This window comes from Eptesicus fuscus, chromosome 19, assembly GCF_027574615.1.
Source record: "Eptesicus fuscus isolate TK198812 chromosome 19, DD_ASM_mEF_20220401, whole genome shotgun sequence".
In the NCBI taxonomy this organism is placed as follows: Eukaryota; Metazoa; Chordata; class Mammalia; order Chiroptera; family Vespertilionidae; genus Eptesicus; species Eptesicus fuscus.
This window is the reverse complement of record NC_072491.1, coordinates 28,800,529-28,825,379: the sequence shown is the minus strand read 5'-3', so window position 1 is coordinate 28,825,379 and position 24,851 is coordinate 28,800,529. Positions and strand designations below refer to the sequence as shown.

Sequence of the window (24,851 nt, the reverse complement as noted above, 5' to 3'; positions counted from 1 at the left end):
GCATGGAAACTTTGTCATGATGTGATAGAAAAATAATGTAAGTTATAATCCTTCTATGTGGCTTATTCAAGCTTTGTTTCCCCATCTGTTAAATGAGGCATTTGGATAAGATGATCCCATCTGGTTCAAAAATGAAGTGAACAATGTCCTTTCACTATGGGGATTTTCTCTTCTGCTTCTACCCCCACCCACCTTTTCCTCCTCCTCCAGGGCTTGTAAATATTCAACCTATTTTCAGGGGCTGAAATTGGGGGAGTGAGGGAGGCTCATGGTCCACTCCATCCTCACCCACCTTTCCAATATTTACCTAGTGCCGTGGTCGGCAAACTGCGGCTCTCGAGCCACATGCGGCTCTTTGGCCCCTTGAGTGTGGCTCTTCCACAAAATACCATGGCCTGGGCGAGTCTATTTTGAAGAAGTGGCGTTAGAAGAAGTTTAAGTTTAAAAAATTTGGCTCTCAAAAGAAATTTCAATCGTTGTACTGTTGATATTTGGCTCTGTTGACTAATGAGTTTGCCGACCACTGACCTAGGGGAAAACCCAAGATTTCTCTGAGCAGGTCAGTAATCGTGTGGGGAGTGACTCTTATAAAACAAAATCTGTGCTAGGCTCTGGGAATACCAAATAAGTGTCTTTTAAGGGTCTTTCCATCTTAGTGGAGGAGTCAGAGAAACATTATATAATGAGGTTGGTGCTCTATGCAGGTAGGAGGAGAAGCATAGACAGGACACTAGAGGACCTAGAGCCAGTCAACTGGGTGTCACATCAGTACACAGATCTCACTGTCACGTGGGTTCAGATTTGTGGGGCTCCATGGCTAGCTTCTACCAACTGAAGTAAATCATAAAGTGTTGGAACTCTAAGGGCTATTGAGCTACTTTCTAAACATTATAATCAGATCTTATTTTGTTCGAGGTGAGAGACCAGTGGCGAGAGATCCCAGCCTCCATTAACCTTCGCACAATGGAGCTGATAAAGCCCTCTCTCCAAACAATGTCTTGGTGATCACTGTATCAGATGTAATTACATTTTCTAATCTTACAGTGACTTTGCAGGTACTGAGGGACTCAGGTGAAGGATCTTCCCAAAGGTTATCTGTTTACCTTCTGTCCAGTGCAAGGTGGCAGGTCTAAGCTTTATTGAGCATTGTTCTGGCTCTACAGGTGGTGTCAGAGCAAAGCCATCCCGTAAACCCAGCGCTAAGGGGCCATCTAATCAAAGCCTATCGCTGAACATTGTCCTCACTACACCACCCAGGCACTCCCGCCTGCTTGTGGAACCTGAAACTGAGGCAACCTCACAGGCATTTGGGAAATTCTGACTGAGGAGGTGCCTGGTTTGTTCAGTGAGGTCACCTGAGCTATATTCACCTCACAGGTGAAGTTTGGAATACACATGAGGCTCCTGGTTGCTAGACCCAAAGATTTCACGTACCAGGAGACTTGTCAGTGTGATGATGTGATTAAAGACAAGTGGGATTAAAACCTACCCTGGTCTGAGAATGTGTTAAAAACCTCGGGTAGATTCGTGACCCAGTTCAGTTATATGTTTGTCCTCTGCCAGCACTTCTTATTTGTGAATTGATTAAAGAGAAGAAAAACTTGGGGTGGGTGAGTGGGGGGAGGGAATATACTAGTGTGTGGGTATGTATATCATTAACCTTAAATGTCTTAAAGTTACCCAATACCTTCTTTGGGTGAATTCCTTTCTTCTTGTGGAAATATTCTCCTAGTAGTTTTAGATGTTATCCAGCTCTAATCACGCTGCTTGCTTAGTGCTGATTTAATTACAAGCCCTTTTATCATCTCAGCAAACAAGAGACATCACTATCCACAATACCTAAAGCTACAAGGTTAAAAACCTCAGTGTTTCTCTCTTTTCAAGTAAGAACCTTGAATAGCTAGTTAAATAATTTTTTTAAAAACTTGCAGGTCCATTCTTTGGAAATAATTGTGCAATACTTTCATTTCTAACGCATTGGTTCCTTATGCTTACACTGTCAGGGCTCATCCTTAACCTTTTCACGTTCCACCCAAGATCTTCAGGGGTAGCTGTTAAGATGTAATGCAGCAAAAATGTCCTTACGAAAAAGTTCTCCTGTATTTTTGTTCAGAATTTGGCGTTTCAGAAGTGAGAAATGTTTCTGACATCCAGTTAATTTAGGCACTGTGAGATGGTAAGTGGTGAGAAGGGATAAATTAGCACCTGGTCTGGTGTGATCCGAAAAGTCATGCCCAATGCAATTTGGGCACCTGGTGTCCTGGGGACACATGGTACCCAAAAAGATTGTCACAGCTCTGCCACTAAACCAGCTCTGCAGCCAGGTATCACTGGGCCGCTATGTAATTTGAAGTTTATATTTTCATGAGGAAATGAGACCTGTGATGTCACTTCTAGGCCTAAAATGCACGTTCTGAGGACTATGTTGGTCAGGCACAGAGAGTCTGTTGTAACACTGGGACTTAAACTGGACAGGGGGCCTTTCTTTCTTGTACCATCTTTAATTTATGGGAACTATTCATCTAATCTATTTAAAGAAAGTGATGCTATTCATACCAAAATGAAGACTCAGCCAGGAAAAAAAAATCCTAGCCACTTTTTAAAAGTTACATTTATTCAATTAACATGTATCACCAAGTGCCAAGTCAGCTCTTCAAAAGCAACCAGTGGGTTAAAACTCACACCAATCTTTGGGGTAGGTACTATTAACATATCAGTTTTTGAGATGAGGAAACTGGGGTACAGAAATGTGAGGAATGTTCTCAGGGTCATATACTAGTAAATAGTGGAGCTGGGATTAGAATGAATCAGACTGCGTGGCCTTTGCTATTATTCATGTTATCTAAAATGCATCGTGATTTGAACTGCATTTCGTCTGTGAACATCAGGGATTGCACAAAGCAATCAGTGTGTCGTACACAGATGGGACTAGGACTAACCTAAAATCCTCCTTCACTTACATGAACTTGGGTTTTTGTTTAAACATCCTTTATGGTCCTGTAAGATAAAATCTGTAAGTTCTTGTTCTTCTGTGAATCAGAAGAAAATGTCAAAGATGCTTGTGGGGGAAGGGAGATATGAAATAGAATTGGTGATTGAAGGAAATGATCAGTTTCAAGCTGCTTTAATCAACAGAATCGCTCTCTATTTGTTGTGGAATAGAATGGGGTGATCAAAGCCAAGATGTATTCCTATCTTTAGGGAGTGGTCATTGTGATTAGTCCAGCTTCTGAAGATATTTTAACAACCCCACCCTGCCTCCACTCCTCTCTCCCCCAATTAGGCAAAGCAGTCCTAGAGGTCTGAGGACCCCACCTCTCTGTGATATGTAGATGTGGGAGAAAGTTGCGCGTATGTGTACGCAAGCAAGCTATGCAAAGAATTTGTAGAGGACACTTAAATTCAGGAATGGAATGGCATCCAAAGTCCCCAAAGTATCTCATTTCCAACCCTCCTTTGCATTAGAGAACATGGTCTGAAACCATAGTCAGCCAGAATTAAAAGACAAAGCCCATTTTCCATGAGGGAGGGACCTTCTGCACGGAACGCCCTTCCTCTCAGATTCTTACAAAATGATGATTTGCTGACCCTCTAAGTGGGGAATCTCGCTTGAATCTCCTGTTGGCCACCCTGCCCTTCAGCTAACACTGAACTGTCCCATGGCCTCCTCTTGCAAGTAAGCTATGACCAGGTAACCAAAAGAAGTGGGTGGGACAGAGCATTTAGGCCAAGGCAGCAGCCTGTGCAAAGGCCAAGGGAGGAGAGAACACTCACGTAGCCCACAAACACTGAGAAGATGTTCTTCAACTTGGCTGCCTATTAGAATCACCTGGGGAACTTAGGAAAGCCCCCATGCTCATGTTGCACCCCAAATTAATGAGCAGTATCACTGAGGTCAGGACACAGACCTCCGTGATTCGAGTGCAGCCACGTTTGACACCCTGTAGCCTGGATTGCAGAGAGTGGGCCCAAAGAAAGGCAAGGGATGAGGATAGGGCTGGCATTGAAACTAGGACATGGCAGGGATGAGGATATACGGAGGAGATAGTGAAGCCTTCAATGAATTTTCTGTTTGTTTGTTTGTTTGTTTGTTTTTATTATGAGAGGAGCATGAGCAGATGCTGCAGGTGAATAAGAAATGAGAAGACAACAACAGTGAAGCAGAAAAGACAGGGAAGAGGCTGCTTGTAAAAGCCAGAGAGGGGATGGTGGTGACCGGCCAGCCCGAATTTCAGATACAGTCAGGATCCTGAGCACACAGAAGGTGGGGTTGAGATAGTAGAGGAAGTTATATGGGAAGAGTCAGGGGATGGGGACAGCTATATGACCAAAGGGGATGAAACATGAAGAGTGGGTCCTTACCATCCAAAGCACCCTCCTAGACCTCTCCTGCTACTTTTTAAGATGTGCTAGCAGGGACAAGCCAATCAGACCAGTAGCTTTTGGGCCTCTGCTCTGTGCTGTCACCCTGGCCACACAAGTCACCTGCTCCTCATGGTGGGGAGACGACCAGAAGAGCAGGGGTTACTATCTCCAGTCTAGCAGTGGCCACACCTATGTCTCAGGGCCATGACCAGTTTCCATCAGCATCATGTAAGTATCTATAAAGTGACCATCTTTTCCAAACCTACAAGTGGAACACATGAGCTCACCAAACCTTTTCATAACACTTGAAGCATAATCTCAGGGACATCATTTAGATACCAAAATATTAAAATGTCTAGTTCCTTTTCACTCTTTTTTTAAAATATATATTTTATTGATTCTTTACAGAGAGGAAGGGAGAGGGATAGAGAGTTAGAAACATCAATGAGAGAGAAACATCGATCAGCTGCCTCCTGCACACCTCCTACCGGGGATGTGCCCGCAACCCAGGTACATGCCCTTGACCGGAATCGAACCTGGGACTCTTGAGTCCACAGGCCAATGCTCTATCCACTGAGCCAAACCAGGTAGGGCTTCTTTTTACTCTTTATGTGAATATAAAGATAGGATATTTAAAATAGGTTTATGCCAGAAAATCCTGTAAGTATAATCTCCATAATCATCTATTGCATGTATTCTACACTTGGTACAAAATGATTTTGAAAATGTTCACCAAAAACGAGGACATTCGCACAGAAAGAGTAATAAGCTTTCGTAAGCATCAATCTTCTAAAGTCATTCTCGAATCTATGCAAAGTTGTTTCGAGAGAGAAAGGAGAAACCAAGAAATAAAGAAATTTCCAGAAATGACAAAAATAAAATCCTTTGATTATGTCCACAGAAAAAAAAGTACTTTGAATTATGAAATGAGGCTATCAGAAAGAAACTGAGCTCCATGATTGCAAATTTAAGTATTTAGAATTCAAGTCATTCTTAGATTGATTTCAGTTAAGGGCACCAATAAGTTACAGTGTGAACAAAGACTGCCGAATGGAGCTCAGGGTCCCAGCCTGGAGGTGCCCTCACACTTTCTGAGGGACCCCAGAAGCCCCTCCTTTCTGGCCCTCAGATGCCACATCTGTCTAATGAGCCATTGAAATAAGTGTTCCTCCATCCTGCCACCCATTGGAATCACCTAGAGAGATGTTAAAACCCTAGAAGTCTCCAGAATTATTAAATTGGACTCAGGTCGTGGGTCTTCGGCATCAATCTTTTTAAAACTCCCCAAGTGATTCTTCTGCATTGCCAGAGTTGAGAGTTACTGGATGAGCTAAATGACTTCTGTGTTCACTTTAAAGAATTACGTTTTAATTTCATGGGACACTTCTCCCTCAGATTCCCATTCCAAAAACGAAAATCCAGAATAGCACAAGGCTTCCTTTTGGTTTCAGCTGTGATGCATACACACGCAAAAAACACCACACGCGGAGGTCAAAACCAACATTTCAAAGGGGAAATGCTTTCAGACTTTTAAGTCTGACTCTCAATATCATAATGGTTTGGCTTGTTTTAAGGAGAAATTCTAAATTGCTCCTATAAGGCATTTGGTGCTTTTAGCACAAAGACAATGACGGTGGGACAGAGTCCTTTGCCAGGAGTGAGTGCGATGCTGTGAAGCCAGCACTCACGTGGGAAACTGGCTCTCAGTGGTGGCGATCCTGCTGCTAACCTTTATGCCAGTGGAGTGAGCAGTTTCTCTAAATACAATGGAACCTCTGCCACTTTGAAGATAAGCTTGCACAGGCTGCTTAAAACAATAATTCTGTACTTTCTTTCCTGTTTCTAGATTTATTTTAAGTATTAGTATAAAATGTCAGAGCAGCTGATAGCAGCCAGATCAGTTTGTATAAAACCCAACTGCCTGTTTGTAGTATATTACAGCTATATTTGACACAGGAAAGCACTTAATCATGCCTGCTATCAGCACACCACACCCACCTTTGTGAGACCCTTGGAGGCTTCGAGATTTATCACTGTGAACTTGAACTGGATGGACAGGCCCTAATGGATAATGCAGGCTTGCTTCTGAGAAGTTAGGGCTAAAAGTGTACCATCCACAACCCAACTGCCAAGAGAAAGGTCAGGAATGCAAGCCACCTCCCAGGAATGGCCCGAGGGTGTTCCCCCTCTGCCCTGACTTTTATCTCAAGATGTTGAAATTTTATGAGTATAAACCTGATGACATTGTAAGAACCTTTCTATGCCCCATTTGGTGCCCAAAACTGCCTTTTCTGAAGTTCCCTTAACCACACTCTCCTCTTCATGCCAACTGATAAGGGATACAGCTTAAACAGAAAAGGCTTGCAAGTGGCTGGCGTTTCTACAGTTAACCAACTCCTTTTCCCTTGCATCATTTTATTGGCACCGGAGAGTGCGGGCAGGGAATTCTCTCCATTTTACATATTGGACATCGGAGGCCCTTAGAGATAAGCTATTTGACTATGTTTGTAATATCATAAAAATTTTACCAGTTATTAGGTGATAAATCATTCTGAAAATGCACTAGGAAAATTATTTAAGTAGTCAAGTTGATATATGTCAATCTTCTTTATATATGTGTGTGTGTGTGTGTGTATATGTGTGTGTGTGTGTGTGTGTATAATTCTGAAATATATATATATTTCAGAAAGGAAGGGAAGGGAGAGAGAGATAGAAACATCAATGATGAGAGAATCATTGATCGCCTACCTCCTGCACGCCCCCGCTACTGGGGGGTCGAGCCTGCAACCCAGGCATGTGCCCTGATCCGGAATTGAACTGGGAATTGAACTGTGTAACATTTCATAGGTTGACACCCAACCCCTGAGCCACGCCAGCCGGGCTCAATCTTCTTTTATACCACTATCCTCTTCCCTTTGGTTTATCCCTAGTTTTGTTTTGTTTGTTTCAAGTTCATGGACCCTTTTTACTTTCTCTTTACAAGTGAGCAATTTCTACTCTCAGTGTTGTTTGTGGTTCTTTCTTTCTTGTGTCTTAAGCCTCTAACCAATTATTTTCTTTGTCTTTCCTTCCTATTTTCTCATCACTAAGCACTCCCACCTCACTTGTTTTCTCTTTTATTCTCCTCCTTGGTACATTTTCTTTTTTTTCTTGTTCATTTCTTTCTTCTCTAATCTAGATGAAAGATCCAAAATTCCTGGGTACAACGATAGAATCACTTACAACATCCCAAAGCGATTTCATTCTGAAAAATCTCTGCTTAGCTTTTTCAGGCAAGAGCAGTGACATAGAAAGCTGCCTGGCTGGGAATGAAGACACAGGAGCTCTGCCTAGAACCACAGCTTTGCAGGTCTTTCCACATGCCCAGATTCTCTGCCTCACATCCGACAGAAAGCCATTTCTCCTCTGCTGGAATATTTCTGTCTGAGGGACAACTCTACTTGGCAGCTTGGCTAACAGGTGCATACACTGCCCGGGAAGAATGGTTGATGCAGCCTTTCATGACGTTGAGCATTGTGAGAAGAGTGATAATATACTTTCAGATCACTAATTGGGGGAAAATAAAGCCTGGAGTCTACCAAGTGTTCTTAATGTCTTCACGTTACTATTGCTGTAGTGAGAGGGGCTGAGGGCAGCTGCACTGGGGACGTGGGCAGAAGGAGAGACACTGAGCCTCCAGCAATGGGGGGCATAGGGGCTGCCCAGGCCAGGGGACAGCATGTAGGGGACTGGAGATACTGGGCCATTGCTATGGCATCTTTAATTTCAGTTCCCATCCATCTGCTAGGTAGTCTTTCTATCTTGATTTAGCGTCCCTAGTAGACTTCTCTCCTGAAAAGACACAATTCCTTTTAGAAAAAAAAGTACATGGCCTTCCTGTCTCAGACCAACGTTATTAGCTTGGACACTATAAGCCAGTTTTCCCATAGAACCTGATTACCCTGGATAGGCTGAAAAGACAAAGTAATGTGACCAGAGCTTGGCAACTGTTCAGCTATGAGGGTTAGCAATGAGAAAGAATTTAAGACAATATCAAATATCTAAGTCAGAGTTCCTAGGAGGATGATATGTCACATATAGAATAGGAACCGCTGCAGGACGGGGGCAATGAAAGCTTTGTGACAGAGGTGAAAGCCAGCCCAGTCCCATTTCAGATCAAAGCCCCTTCTCTTCCAGTATACATCTCTACTGCATACTTCCTGAGACAAACATGTAGGAGCAGAGACTTTGGGTCTGTGTATGACAGAGGGTCGGGGAGGATAGTTTTATGCCCTCCCACAGGAACTGTTCTGCTACATAATATGAGGCTTAAAGTTGGGGCAAAAGAAGCCCTAGAGAGCTTGTCCAGGGGAAGATGCTAGCATTTGAGGACCATCTGGAAATCAGGAGTTAGAGTGGATAGGGACTTCCTTCTCTTTCTGCCGAAGAAAGGTGAATGCGTGTCACACTGATTATAATGGGAGAAATGGGGCTGACTTGTAAAACTATCAGACAGATATGCCAAAAGAGACAGATTATTTCATGAAAGTTTCCTTTAGGAAATCTGGAATCTACTCTGCATCCATCCAAATTACAAGTTAAGGCTAATGACTTGTGGTGCACTTCAGAGTGTACAAAGTGCCCAAGTGCACCATCTCATCTGATATCTGAGGTTACTTCCCAGTCAGGTGATGAAGCTAAGCCTGTAGACCAGGGCAGTCCCGGAGAACTTTCCACAGTGATAGAAATGTTCTGTATCTTCCTGTCCAGTCCAGAAGCCACAAGCCACAGCTGTCGAGCACATGAAAGGTGAATAGTATGGCTGAGGAACTGAATTTTTAGTTTATACTAATTGCTTAATTTAAAGAGCCAGAGCCACATGTGGCTAGTGGCTACTGTAGTGACATTGCAGTTGTAGATACTGAGTGACTTACTCAAGTTTATTGCTTTAGTAAGCTTCACCCCTCTGTTTGTGGTAACAGATTGCAACAGGAATTCTTCCTGGGTTCCTCAAGTTAATCAACAACTTGATTTAAATGCTGGGAATTAAATTCCATTGTGAAAACTTCTTAAGTATGAATTTAAGAAGGGAAAGAGACCAAAAACAGTGGAAATAAACTTTCCCTTATATCAATTAAGTTTGAATGGGTTGGGCAATGGAGGTATAACGTATACTCCATCATCTGAGTGAAATTTTCCATTCAGGCTGTGGGTAAAAGAATGAGCTTCTGAACCCAGTAATGCAGGCAATAGCATAAAATAGCTTATTCACTGAGGGGCGTGGCCATAACTGTCCTTTACCTTCTGGGAGAAAAAAAGAGTATGAAAGTCTCTCTTGTGAGTCACTCTGATAACCATAAATTCTGGAAGGTTCTAGGCACCAAACAGAAATTATTATCTGACACTATTCCTTCTTGCCAACACTAGTTGGGCCTCATGAGGGGACATTGAGAGAGCAGGAGAAGGAGTACAGGAAGGATGAGCCTTCGCAGCTCATGTTTTAATATAAAAGGGGGACAAAGGGATAAAAAATTTATAGAAATTCCCAGGGAAAACATTTCATCTTTTTGAGGGTGTAAGTATAGTCCTCTATTCACTTAAACAAATACTTCATCCTGCAATGGATGAGGACTGTCGTCCCACTCTGTAAGGTCTCGGGTACTATGCCTTTATCTGCACTCTTTGCCTACTAAGGGCTTTTGGAAATGGTTGGGAAAATCTGCCAATGACAACATTCACAGCTCCCGCCCAACCACGACCTTTAGGAGGCTTGGGTTGCCCTATCGCGTGAAGCTGAGGGATTCTCAGCTGTACATTCCTATCTTCACAGCCTGCCCTCAGATAGGTCCCTTCCTTCCTGCATAGATAGCAGGATAGGTTAGCCGGACAGGTGACCCTCACCTCCACCCCGGATTTAGTCAGAAACTTCATTTCATCATCATTATTAATAGCTGGGCGTGCTAATGTTTCCTGAAGGACATGATAAGAACCACAGAATCAGAAGGAAACAAATCCATGACTCAGCACTTTTCCCTCCTGTCCGACAGCCGTGGAAGGTTCCTGTTTGACCTAAAGATATCTGTGAGGACTGGGACTCTTGCCCAATGTCTGCTTGAAGACCTAATATTGTGAAGGACACTGGTGTGCAGCCACCGAAATTCAGAAGAATAATAGATAGTCTCTGTCTAGCCACTCTAGCTCTCCGGCTACCTGAAGTCGATGAGCTGAACTGCCTCCTTAACGTCATTCCAGTGCTAGTTTCTGTTTCCTCATTTCCAAGTAGTTTGCAAAAGGGAGGGGGCCTAAAGTTTACTGAGAATTGTGTTCAAGGTTTTTTATATTATCTCAGATTAGCCTCTTCATCTCCCTGTGTACTATTGACCTATGTTAGAGATGGGGAGGCTGAGGTTCAGAGACAATACGTAATTACCCAAGATCACAAAGCTCATTAGAGAGAGAACCAAAATCCATACGCTAATTCTCAGTGTTCTAGTACCAAGCTGTCATCAGGCAGCATGAGCTGAATAGAAGAGGGGGTACCCACTGTTATGGACTCAGTTGTGTCCCTCAAGATTCATATGTTGAAGCCTTAACCCTCAATGTGACTGTTTTTCAAGACATGGCCTTTAAAGAGGTAAGTAAGGGTAAATGAGGTCACAAGGTTGGGGCCCTGACCCTATAGAACTGATATTCTTATATGAAGAAGAAGCGACACCAGAGAAGACATGTGAAAACACAGAGAAGAAGCCATGTGAAAACACAGAGAGAAGACAGTTATCCACAAGCCAAGAGCCTCACCAGTGGGCACCTTGAACTCATATGCCTCCAGAACTGTGAGAAAATAAACGTTTGTAGTTTAAGGCACCCAGTCTGTGGAACTTTTCTTTGTTATAATAGCCCTTAATAACGAATACACCCAGCTTGGAGCCTTTAAGACTTTCTCTTCAAAGCTCCTCATGTAACACTCAAAAAAATGTCATGCCCCACACCCACATCCCTCAACACCTCACCTACCTGCCTCTCCAGCAGGGCCAGGGCAAGGGTGAGGTTGGTGAAGCAATTTCCCAGAGAACAAAGAACATAGCAATTTCCCAAGGACACCAAAAAACTCAGTAATTAAGATAAATAACATTATAACTAAAAATTTTTTTAAATCAAAATCAAGGCAAAAAGTCCAGGAGTTTTTGGCTACTTTGCAATTTTGCCCACAACTAACTATGGTTGAGAGCTATTCCTCCATGGCTTTTATTTTTATTTTTTTTAAAATATATTTTATTGATTTTTCACAGAGAGGAAGAGAGAGGGATAGAGAGTCAGAAACATCGATGAGAGAGAAACATCGACCAGCCGCCTCCTGCACACCCCCCACTGGGGATGTGCCCGCAACCAAGGTACATGCCCCTGACCAGAATCGAACCCGGGACCCTTGAGTCCGCAGGCCGACGCCCTATCCACTGAGCCAAACCGGTCTCGGCCCTCCATGGCTTTTAAATATAAGTGGGGCCCTAGTCAGTTTGGCTCAGTGGATAGAGAATTGGCCTGCAGACTAAAGGGTCCCGGATTCTATTCCAGTCAAGGGCACGTTGCAGGCTCTTCCCCTGCCCCAGGCCCGGTCAAGGCTTGTGCAGGAGACAACCAATCAATGTGTTTCTCTCACATCAATGTTTCTCTGTCTTTCCCTTTCTCTTCCACGCTCTCTCTAAAAATCAACAGAAAAATATCCTCGGGTGAGGATTTATTTTTTTAATGCTAAAAACAATGATAGATAGATAGATAGATAGATAGATAGATAGATAGATAGATAGATAGATAGATAGATGTAATCCCAGCAAATGAACCCAAACTCCATACTTGAGATGAAGGAACTTGTCCTTTTTCCCATGACAAATTATTATCAAGCCGTTAATAAGAAGGAACAGGTGTGGGCTGAATGCCAGCTGTGTTGCAGACTTTGTCCTGGGTGCAGAGTATTCAATAATGAACAAGGGGGTGAAGCCCGCCTCCCGGAGAGGGCAGTCTGCAGAGGGACAGGAACAAGTAAGAGCGCTAACAACCTACAGTGCTCAGGTTGCAGTGTGCATGTGCAAAGGAGGATGGGTGATGGAGGCACCTAAAAGACACTTAAGCCTGACCAAGAACATCAGGAAAGGATCCCCGGGAAAGTGGCACCTCAGTTTACCAAATGACAGGAGCAGGAAAACACGGCTGCGGGCAGAAGGTAAGTGTGTGCAAATCCGCAGTTTACTCTTTACTGAGTTCTTACTATTAGTTGGCAAATCACAAGTGGCATGGCATTAAAACTCTATGATATCCTGTAAGGAAGCTGTGGTACTGTCTCACATTCGAAACAGAGAGGCCAACTACCTCTTGACAAGTCCATTCCTACCCCCAGTCTCCTGGCTTCCTCCTTGCTCTCCTCAGTCATTTCTCAATGCTGGTGCCAGAGTTAACCTATTAAATCATACATCTGACCATGCCACTTCTCTGGCCCAAACTTTTCAATTGCTTCTTATTCTTGCTCAAAGTAAAGTCAAATAAGTCAAATAATCTGCCCTGTAAAACCCCCTTCCCATTAGCTCTCACCACGTCTCTTTATAACAACTCTACACTTACTTATCTTGTTTATTGTTTATATCCCCCCTTACTGCCCAAACAACTACTAGAAAAACCTATTGATCGAGGAAAGCTGACTGTATTAGGTTTACTCAATAAGGGAGAAAGCTATCTTGACAGAATCTTAGTATTATCTAAAAAGGAGAACTTAGAGCACAGTGTCTATAGGAGTTTGGGGCTTGGGCTAGATGATGTTAAGGATGATTTTGCAAGGTGGGAAATGGGCTAGAATTGGACAGTTTATAACATACCAGCTTAGGATTGGTGGGAAAACTGAGATGAGGCGCTGGAGAACTTGGTAAATAAACTATTAGTCCTGATAAACAAGCACATAAATTGGGAATCATTTCTGTTTCAGTTCTCACATGACTAGAATGTAAGCTCCATGAGGGTATGGGTTTATTTTTCTGTATTGTTCACTGATCCCATCTTACAGAAGAATGCCTGTGAGTTCAGAGTAGGTGTCAATAAATGTTTGTTGTACAAAAGAATGAATGTTACTATTCTAAATAGGGAAACTGAAGCTCAAATAACTTCCCTCAGTAACAACCCAACAGCAAGACATCTGAGATTTGGACACACGGCTATTTGATTCTAAAGCCAAACTCTTTCTCCTGTGCCACCTGGATTATGGTAATTAATATTTATTGAGGCTCTGTACTGAGTGCTGTTAATACATTTTATCATTTAACTCAATAACTCTACAATGCAGGTACCATCATTATTCCCCTTTTAAGGATGAGGAAACTAAAGTTTAAAGAAATTAAGTTACACTAGTTCAAAAAGTTTGCAGGTGCAGAGACAGTTCTCAAAGTTAGGTTACTGTGATTCAAAACACTAAGCTATATAGCCCATAGGTGGGAGCAACCCAGATGCGCATCAATGGATGAATGGATAAGCAAAGCATGGTATATACATACAATGGAATATTGTTCAGACTTAAAATGGGATGAAATTCTGACACATGCTACAACATGAACGAACCTTAAAAACATATGCTACATGAAATAAGCCAGACACAAAAGAACAAATATTGTGTAATTCCACTTATACAAGATCCCTAGAATAGGCAAATTAATAGAGAGAGAAAGTAGAATGGTGTTTACCAGGAACTGGGGGAGGGGAGAATAGGGGATTATGGTTTAATGGATATACAGTTTCTCTGTAGGATGAAGAAAAAGTTCTGGAACTTGATAGTGGTGATGGCTTCACAACATTATGAATGTATCGAATGCCTCTGAATTGTACACTCAAAAGTGGTTGAAATGGTAAATTTTATGTTACGTATATATTACCATAATAAAATAACATTAAGAAGACCCTCTGGGTGAAAAAGGTGAAGGCATTAAGAAGCAAAAATTGGTTGCTACAAAATTAGTCATGGGGATGTAAAGCACAGGATAGGGAATAGAGTCAATGATATTGTAATAACTATGTATGGTGTCAGGTGGGTACTAGACTTTTCAGGGGGATGACTTTTTTCCCAAATATTCCCCTATGTACACCAAGACCTTTCTCTTCAAGTACAAGAAGGACAAGGGCACTTTTAAAAAATGTATATAGAATTAGTCTGCTGAGGTTGCCATAACAAAATATTATGGACAGGGTGGTTTACACAATAGACATCTATTTTCTCACCATTTTGGAAGCTGGGAAGTCCACAACCAAGGTGCCAAGGTTGGTTCCTGGCTTGCAGACATCCACCTTCTCAATATGTCTTTACATGGCATTCCCTCTGCACTGGAGGGAAGGGGAGGAGATCTGCTATCTCTTTCTCTTCTTATAAGTATACCAGTCCTATTGATTAGGACCTACCCTTATAACCTTATTTAACCTTAATGATCTCCCTAAAGGCTCCATTTTCAAATACAGTTACATAGGGGGTTAGTACTTCAACATATGAATTGGTGTCGGGGATACAACTCAGTCCATCACAACACTATTCCCTCACTTTGGCCTGCGTGGGTCACTGCAGGAGGACTTGGCAAGCAATTTACTCAACCATGTGATCACTAGCTCTATGATCTAGGGCAGTGGTCGGCAAACTCATTAGTCAACAGAGCCAAATATCAACAGTACAACGATTGAAATTTCTTTTGAGAGCCACATTTTTTAAACTTAAACTTCTTCTAACGCCACTTCTTCAAAATAGACTCGCCCAGGCTGTGGTATTTTGTGGAAGAGCCACACTCAAGGGGCCAAAGAGCCGCATGTGGCTCGAGAGCCGCAGTTTGCCGACCACGAATGTAGGGCCATATTAACCCAACAAGAAAATCCAGGTAGCTGAACAAGAATTAAGTTTTAATTCCCTGTTGCCTGGGGTGCCCCCAGAGAGCTTACCACAGGCCAGCCTAGAACTGCTGCTAGGTGACAGAAAGGAGCTTCATGTCATTTATCATAATAGCAGGTCCCAAGTTTTCAAAATAGGTCCATGTAATTATTGGGAGACAATTTACCAGGGTCTCTCTACACACCTTGTGAGCAAAAGCACTGGCTTTTTTTGTTCTAGACACTTTTTTTCCAGAGTGTTTGTCTAGCCTACAGCCTTGGAAGATCACTATAATGTCTCCCTCCAGAACAAAGGGCATTATTAAGTTTCCATGTAATAATGTTTTTCTCTAGGACAAAGATCAGGCAGACTCATTGTCCACTATTAAAGATGTGGGCTCCTTAAATTTGGGGCTCCTTTCCTGCATGCCACCCATTGCATGCACAGATTTAACCTTCCCTTCATCCTATTACCATGTGGGAACTGGGCTTGGGAACTCTGGCTACTGCTATTGCCTTGAATGGCAAAGTCCCTTGTCTCTGACCCAGGAGTCTTGTGTCTTCTGCCAGCATCACTGAAATGATGACAGGCTAACTTGTTAGTATGCAAGTAGGACAAACCCTTCACAATTCTTTTTTTTTTTTAATATTTTATTGATTTTTTTACAGAGAGGAAGAGAGAGGGATAGAGAGTTAGAAACATCGATGAGAGAGAAACATCGATCAGCTGCCTCCTGCACTCCCCCCACTGGGGATGTGCCCGAAACCAAGGTACACGCCCCCGACCGGAATCGAACCTGGGGCCCGCAGGCCGACACTCTATTCACTAAGCCAAACCGGTTTCGGCCCCTTCACAATTCTTGATGATCACCCCCCACTTCTTTTGTCCTGATCGTTCCCCAAGAAGATGCTGAAAGAAGGCAATTCCTTTCTGGGGACTTCCAAATTCAATGACCAAACTGTCTCACTAATATGTATGGACTAGGAAAAGGTGAAGGAGTAGAGTCAGAATTTTTTTGTCAGTCAATCTTTGAGTAGGCTGTTTCCACAGTCAACAACACAGAATGTCTGTGAATGGCAGAAAGCACAGAAACTCCATCAGATACTTGACTAGCAGCACATTGTTGAGAGCCTTTTGCAATAAAAGGCTCACCATTGTCAGAATGCAAATGGGCCAGAAAGCCAAACACAGTTGGCTTTGGATCAGTTTCACAAGCCACAATACTCTGGCAGGGGTTGCTGGTCAGACTAGAACAACATGAAAAAGTATCAACAGCAGTGAGGCATCACCAACAGCCCCGAGGGAGGTCAGAGATCCAGTGTAGTTCACCTGCCAGGAGCAGTCAAGGGCAATGTCCCTCGTCACACGGTCCCCCACTTTGTGAGGAAAGGAAGGTTTGACAATTGAAGGATGAGAGAATGCAATGTAGTTCTGGAAAGGCTTCATTAAGGCTGACAAGGAGTCCTAGAGCCAAAGTAATCTGTCACAGGCATCCCCGGAACAGGCCTCAGAATCCCTGGTGTGCTCAGCCATTGGCTGGGAGCAGCCATGAGCAGTATATCAATGGAGAGATAGACAGCAGAGCTCAGCAAATGCAGCCGTATCCAGCCACACTCTTTGCAAACAGAAAACCTATCAGGTACATTTAATGACCACCATAACCAACTGTGGTTAACAAAAAACAACAACACCATGATAAATCATACTAAAAGGGACTAAGACTCTGGAATAGAAAAAATGGAATAGCAAAAATGTTAATATTCAAATATACATATATTATAAATATATAAAAGGAAAAGGATTAGACTGTCATATATAGTGTCAATTTGTAATATGTAAATATTTATACTTTTAAAAGATTCTATAAGAAACTAAAAACCATTTTTAAAGCTCTGGAGAGAGAGGTATACTAGTCAGTACAGATAGACCATTTTTTTCTTCAATAACCAAAAACAGCCTGAGGCCTTTCTTTGGGTCTTTTCTCTCTCTGGGACTCAGCCAATTAGAAGGAGGCAGTAGAGAAACACTGCTACCTCCCTTCTCACAGCCCAGCTGGGAAAGGCCTCCCTTTGGCTATCTGGGTGGAGGTTCTGGTGAGGTGAGAAGGGGATCATGGGGAGTAGCAGGCCTAGAGAGTGCAGCCACATCATAATGTCTTATCACCTACTTACCTACATGTCAGTTTTAAGGAGTTACTGAAATATAATTCACATATTGTAAAAGTCACCTGCGCGTGCCCTAACCTAGCCGATTTGGCTTAGTAGATAAGAGTGTCAGCCCACAAACTGAAGGGTCCTGGATTCAGTTCCAATCAAGGGCACATGCATTGGTTGCAGGCTCAGTCAGGAGGCAACCAATTAATGTGTCTCTCTCACATCGATGTTTTTTTCTCTCTTTCTCTCTCTCTCCCCACCCTTTCCACTCTCTCTAAAAAAAAAAAAACAATGGAAAAAATATCACTGGGTGAGGATTAACAAAAAGATTCACCTGCATAACATATACAATTCAATGGTTTTAGTATCTATACAGACATGTACAACCATCTCCATGATATGAATTTAGGATAGTAATATCATCCCAAACAAGAAACCCATTAGCAGTCCTTCAGCCAACTCCCTCCTTCTCCCTCCTCCCTACCTACAGTCCTAGAAAACCACTATCTACTTCCTGTCTCTATAGATTTGCCCATTCTGGACACTCCATATAATGGAATCACATAATATATGGTCTTTTGTACCTGGCTTTTTCACTTAGCACAATGTTTTCAAGGTTCATGCATGGTACACGTGTATCAGTACGTTTTTCAATTTTATAACTGAATAATATTGTATGACTATATTACATTGTGTTTATCTATTCATTATATAATGGATACTTGGGTGGTTTTCATGTTTTTGGCTATATTATGAATAATGGTGCTTTGAACATTTATGTACAAGTTTATGTGTGAGGACATATGTTTTCAATTTTCTTGGGCATATACCTAGGACTGGAATTGTTGACTCATATGGTAATTCTATGTTTAATGTTTTGAGAAGCTGCAAAACTGCTTTCACACCAGCTACACAAATTTACCTTCCCACCTGCAATACATGAGAGTTCTAATGTCTCCATATTCTGGCCAACACTTGTTACTGTTGTCTTTTTTATTATAGTTACCCTAGTGGGCTTGAAGTTGTATTTCATTGCGATTTTGATTTGCATTTCTCTACTGTCTAATGAAGGTGAACATCTTTTCATGTGCTTATTTGGCCATCTATAAAGCTTATTTGGAGAAATATCTATTCAAATCCTTTGCACATTTTTTAAATTGGGTTACTTGACTTTTTGTTTTTGACTTGTCAGAGTTCTTTTTTTTTTTTTTTTTTTTTAATATTTTTTATTTAGGTATTATATGTGTACATATCTTACCATTATGTCAGAGTTCTTTATATATTCTCAACATCAGTTTCTTATTTGATATGTGATTTCCAAAAACTTTCACCCATTCTGTGGGTTGTCTTTTTATTTTTTTTAAATAAATTTTTATTGACTTTAGAGAGTGGAGAAGGGAGAAGGATAGAGAAATGGAAACATTGATGAGAGGGAAACATCGATTGTCTGCCTCCTGCACACCCCTACTTGGGTTTGAGCCCACAACCCAGGCATGTGCCCCTGCAGGGAATCAAACCAGTGACCTCTTGGTTCATGGGCTGATGCTCAACCACTGAGCCACACCAGCCTGGCATTTTTTTACTTTCTTTTTTTTTTTTAATATATTTTATTGATTCTTTACAGAGAGGAAGAGAGAGGGATAGAGAGTTAGAAACATCGATGAGAGAGAAACATCGATCAGCTGCCTCTTGCACACCCCCTACTGGGGATGTGCCCGAAACCAAGGTACATGCCCTTGACCGGAATCGAACCTGGGACCTTTCAGTCCGCAGGCCGACGCTCTATCCACTGAGCCAAACCGGTTTCGGCCTTTTTACTTTCTTGATATATCATTTGTAGTACAAAAGGTTTAACTTTTGATGTAGTAAAATTTATCTATTTTTTCTTTGGTTGCTTAGGCTTCTGGTGTCATATCTAAGCAAGCATTGACTAATTAAAGGTCACAGAGACTTACTCTTATGTTTTCTTCTAAAAACGTAATAGTTTTAGCTCTTACATATAGGTCTATGATCTATTGTGAGTTAATTTTGTGTGTGATATAAGAAAAGGTTCAATTTAATCTTTTGCATGTGGATATCTACCTCATCCAGCAGCATTTGTTGAAGACTATTCTTACCCCCATTGAACAGCATGTCAATTTTAAGCAAAAATGATTGTTTTTATGACCACAGTCTGAGAGGACAATCAGACTCATTAATTCAGTCTTCTCATATTCCAAAATTTCTACTTGGTATTTTGTGACACAAACCTCCTCTAAACACATTTGTTAACTAAACAAATACAAGAACCATACTGAACCTTGCTGAACTATCTACAAACTTGAACCACTTCTGTTTGCTATAAATACTCAGTGCTGTGAAAGAGGTTGCTGGTTTCTATTGAAACTCGATCCCAAGTATTTATCTGGGAAGCTGGGGGACTGATTTTCCTGTGTTATCCATGACCTCTCCCAATAAATGCATTTATTAATTTCCATGAATTGTTATGGCTGGTGGGAGGTGTGTAGCAGCCGCCAGTTGTGTGGTTAGAAACTGCAGGCTGCCAACAGAAGGCCACAAAGACTATTGAATCAGTCCTTCCCGACTTCATCATTGCCTTGGCTCCTATGAATTTCTGCCTCTCCTTGGCCTTCCATCTTACTGCACAGAGAATCATGCAGACATTTAAATATTCTTCAGGCCAGTTCTATTGCAACAGTCCAAAAACATCCAATGAGATTTTTGCCTTTAAGGTGGACCAATTCAAGCAAGCCACTTGGTGCACTGAAGGCACTCAAAACACATTGGTACAGAAGATTAAGGGTTTAATGCAAAACTTACATTGTTCTACGGGACTTCAGAAAAAAATAGCTATTGAGGTGGCCTTCAAAGAGCCCAGACACAATCCCAAATGAAGGGTCATAATTATCTTAGAGAAGTCAATCCCTAATTCACCTGTATTGTTTGTTACTTTAGGCCGGTGTTGCTCATTCTAATTCTTACACCACAGTCAGAGCCAGAGATCTTCCAAGAAAAGGACACTTGCACCAAATCATTCATGAGTCCTGGGCATGACCCATGGTTCAGGCTCCTCATCCATCGAGAGCAACAGATGGTGCCTGCTCCTTCCCCGAGGCAGGGACATGGAAAGGCTTTGAATCTAGGATCTCAAATCTGGAAGAGCCCTTAGAGATTCATGACGCTCCCCACTTACAGATGAGACAACTAAGGCCCAGAAAATGAAGGGATTTGGATTGTGTCACACAGTTGAGGTTGGTGAGGAAAAATCTGTAAGGTATTTAAAGCATGTTAATGTTCTGAGTCAAAATCACTGATGTAAGGCCGTTTTTCATTCAAAATCTGCTGCTTCAAGCATGTCACTGTCTTACCTTTCTTTTTCTTAAGATTGTTTTCTCTTTTTAGAGAGAAAAGAAGGGAGAGGGGGAGAAAAACATGGATGTGGAAGTGAAACATACATCCATTGCCTCCTGCACACCCCCTTCCAGGAATCAAGCCCCAAACCCAGGCATGGGCCCTGACGGGGAATGGAACCAGCAACCTTTCCGTGCACAGGCGACGCCCAACCAGCTGAGCCACACCAGCCAGGGCTTCCCTACACTTTCAAGCCGAGGTTTGACAATCAGCATCAGGTGATGGGAAAAAATGGGGCGGTAGGGCAGTTACGACAGCTTCAAGGAAACCAAAGTCAATAGAACTCCTCACTACCTTGTTGGGCTACAAAAGACATCCTCTAGTACCTTCTTCTCAGCATTAAATGCATTACAATGAGAGGTCAGTTGACCTCTGTTCCTTGGATTATTTTGACATTGTTCAGAGTCTCCCAGTTTGCATTTCACTGAGCCCAGGTGCCGGCCACCCCTGAACACGGGTCCCCAGACTTACTGTCAAATCCAGCAGTTATTTTCTCTCTCTGCAGCTGCACTCCGAAGACTGCTTTTGTGGACCACCAGGAATTTCCTGTGATAGAATATCAGAAAGCTACTGGTGACTCGGAGGAGGTGACTTCACAGGGCAAAAGTTCCCTTTCTACAATAAACATTCTCAGTGTGGCCATGTCGGAGACTTCCTACACAGACCCCACACCTATGAGCCACTTGTCATCTTGACACCAAATAGCCAGAGAAAGAAATATAACCATTTGTAAGAGATTATCTTTTTTTAAAGTGGCCTTGCGTCTGGCGTCTGAATATGTTAACATCATCATAAAAACCAATGAAGCAAAAGCTTCCCTAAAAAAAAAACCACGATGTTAAGAGAACGTGCGGGTTTTATAAAGCAAGTAGGCAAGCCATTTCCCAGCTCCTAAGTGAGGGGCGGAGGCTGGCAAATGACTAAAAGTCCCACAGGAGGCCTGGGAGGCTCAGGTTGTCATGTTCCAGGAGGCTTTACCTCTCCAACAGCCATGCCGAACGCCACCACTCAGAAGTGACTAAGAAGCCAGGCTGCTAGGTCATCAGCAGCGAGAGCTGACCTACGCTTAAGAGGCATCCTGAAGGGGGCAGCCAGCACGCTGGGCCCCTGCTTCTTCATGCCCAGGCACCTACCAGCTGCGAGAGGCGGCTCCACAAGCCAGACTTCTTTGACGTTTCCTCTTCTAGCCTCCAAATATTGCACCGGACTCTTGAACTTAGCCTTTATGTCTCAATAATGTGATGGATTTTCACCCTCAAACTCTCATTTTTAGAAGCTGCTAGTATTATTTGTAAATAAGAAAAACTATAATGGATGAGCTAACTTGCTAGCATGATAGAGGATGAATCCATCAAAAGCCGAAGGTGAGCTTCCACTCTTTTTGAGGATGTTAACAATAATCCACATTCTTTGCAAGGACTCTTGCCAATTCACTTGGCTGCCCCTTCCACCTAGTTTATAGCTTTGACCTCCCAATGTTCCTTGTTTCCATTGGTTAATGTTTCTCATTAGTAGGCTTAGTCTCCTTGGGTAGTTAATAAGCTCCGCTCTCCTTTTTGTTAAACAGGATCTAATTGTTTGATTAGGCTCACATTTTCCTAGGCCAGTGGTCGGCAAACTCATTAGTCAACGGAGCCAAATATCAACAGTACAACGACTGAAATATCTTTTGAGAGCCAAATTTTTTAAACTTAAACTTCTTCTAACCCCACTTCTTCAAAATAGACTCGCCCAGGCCGTGGTATTTTGTGGAAGAGCCGCACTCAAGGGGCCAAAGAGCCACATGTGGCTCGCGAGCCACGGTTTGCCGACCACTGTCCTAGGCTCTTGTAACTCAAGATCTCTCTCTCTCTCTCTCTCTCTCTCTCTCTCTCTCTCTCTCTCTCTCTCTCTCTCTTTCTCACAACCCTGCAGGAGGCCTAAGCTCCTTACCAGGCTTTCTGTAAAAAAGTGATAGCAGCTGGGTTGAGCTGCAGGTGGATTGGGCAGCTGTCCTCCCACATCCCCTAGCCAGTGGTCGGCAAACCGCGGCTCGTGAGCCACATGCGGCTCTTTGGCACCTAGAGTGTGGCTCTTCCACAAAATACCACGTGCAGGCGCGCACGTACAGTGCGATTGAAACTTTGTGGCCCGTGCGCAGAAGTCGGTTTTCAGCCTGGGCGAGTCTATTTTGAAGAAGTGCAGTTAGAATACTCAAGGGGCCAAAGAACCGCATGTGGCTCGAGAGCCGCGGTTTGCCGACCACTGCCCTAGACCCTATCTACCTTAGGGTCACACAGAAGGCCAGTAGGACAGCAGCAGAGTTATAAGCCTCTTCAGTACAGTTCCTTTATCTTCATGGAGCTGGAGGAATCATAGTTCTCCTGAAGGCCTCCAAGTGTAAGAGAAGCACCTCAACCATCTCTAGCCTCTATCCCTGTTTCTCTGTGAATGGGGATTACAGGCAGAACTTTGTAGCCACATGTTGGCACCTCTTTCACCTTTTCTGAGGCATTTGCCAGTGACTCCTTTCTAGACTAGGGTGTGGGTGACCCATTCCAGGACACTCTTGTCAAGCCTGTCTTCATTTTCAGTGCGGCACCTCGCCTAAGGGTGGTGACTCCAGGGGCATGGTTTAGAAAAGGGAATTAATCCCTCACACGATGGGATCTCAGACTCCATTCTTATCGGAACAGCAGCTTAAATCTTCAGAGATGTCTTCGTGTTTGAGCTCTCCACTCAGTAACCAGCCTAGGACTCCCCGCCCAGGCAAAACTCTGTCTCATATTGTAAGGTTTAAGGGAGAGGACGAAGAGGCAGGCCAGTCTCCCCACTTCTCACAAACCTGCCCCTCCCAGTCTGAGGGGTGGCCCCACTCTTGAACTGCAGCTCCGTTTTCTTGTTACCCACTATTTCTCCTTTCCCAGGATTCTGGGTTCAACCTTGACTTTCATCCATTGTTTAGCTTCCTCCTAGTCAGTCAATCTCCTAACCCATGACTGAACCATTACAAATTAACATTTACAAACACATTTGTTTGGGTATAATAAACTGGCACTGACTTCTTCTCTATAGAATATTCAGGAAGGATATATACAATGGGACCCAAACAGAAACCAAGGCCTGGAGGACAGAACTAAGACCTGAGAGTGAAGCAATCTGGGTCCCAGAGCCGACCGCCCCTCCTCGGTGACAAAGAACAAGGTACAGCATCTCACCAGACCTCAGCCTGCTCCCTCATTTGTAAGCAAACCGGATATAATCAGAGGATCTCTGAGGCCCCCAGGCTCTAAAAATGTGAAGGCATTAAGATGATTTCTGAGCACTTATCTAGTACCAGACACAAAACAGCCCAGATCCCTGCCCCATAAACATAGCATAATGGGGAAGGCAGATATCAAACAAATAATTATAAACAATAAACTTAGAAGTGTCTAAATTACTGCAGAGGAAAACTCAAAGTGCTCTAAAGGCAAGTAATCCAGTCCAAGTATTGTGATGGCATTAACTTTAACAACTACCCAGCAGCACTCGCTTGTTTAAGGAAATGGTATCAATGTACATCGGAAGAAAACGTACAGAAAAGGCATGGATTTCATTTCAGTGGCAGATATGGAAGGCCCAATGGTGTCATCTAGATTGCAGAGCTTAAGAAAAAGAAAACTAAAGCATAGGATCCCATGTTGTCCCGTCCCCCCCACCTCCCATGGTTCTTACTGCCCATGCCCACAGAGCTCATTCATTCACAACCAACCGAAGACCCCTCATAGGCACAGTCACTCCTGGTGAAATCTATGGCAGCAATCATTTGATGGTTTCGTCAGCAAAAGAAACTGACCTGGCCGATTCAAACAGAAAAGCCTGCACTAAACTTCTCAGGCTACCTGGGGAAGCTGGAAACTGGGTTCAGAAAATGGGCAGGAACAAAGGCAAGGCAGGGAGAAGGCCAGCCAAAATCACAGCACGGAAGACCAAGGTGGGTAATGAGCACACGCCTCCGTAGTTCAGAGTACATGCCCTCAGAGCAGCCTGTTTGGTTGATATCCTATCACCAACTAGCTGTGCAACCTTGAGCAAGTTGT

The 24,851-nt window shown here is 43.0% G+C and overlaps 1 pseudogene; it reads left to right on the top strand.

Moving 5' to 3' along the window:
- Positions 1-21,485, top strand: part of LOC103287715 (cTAGE family member 2-like) — a 67,461-nt pseudogene extending 45,976 nt beyond the window's left edge.
- The last annotated feature ends 3,366 nt before the right edge of the window (positions 21,486-24,851 follow it).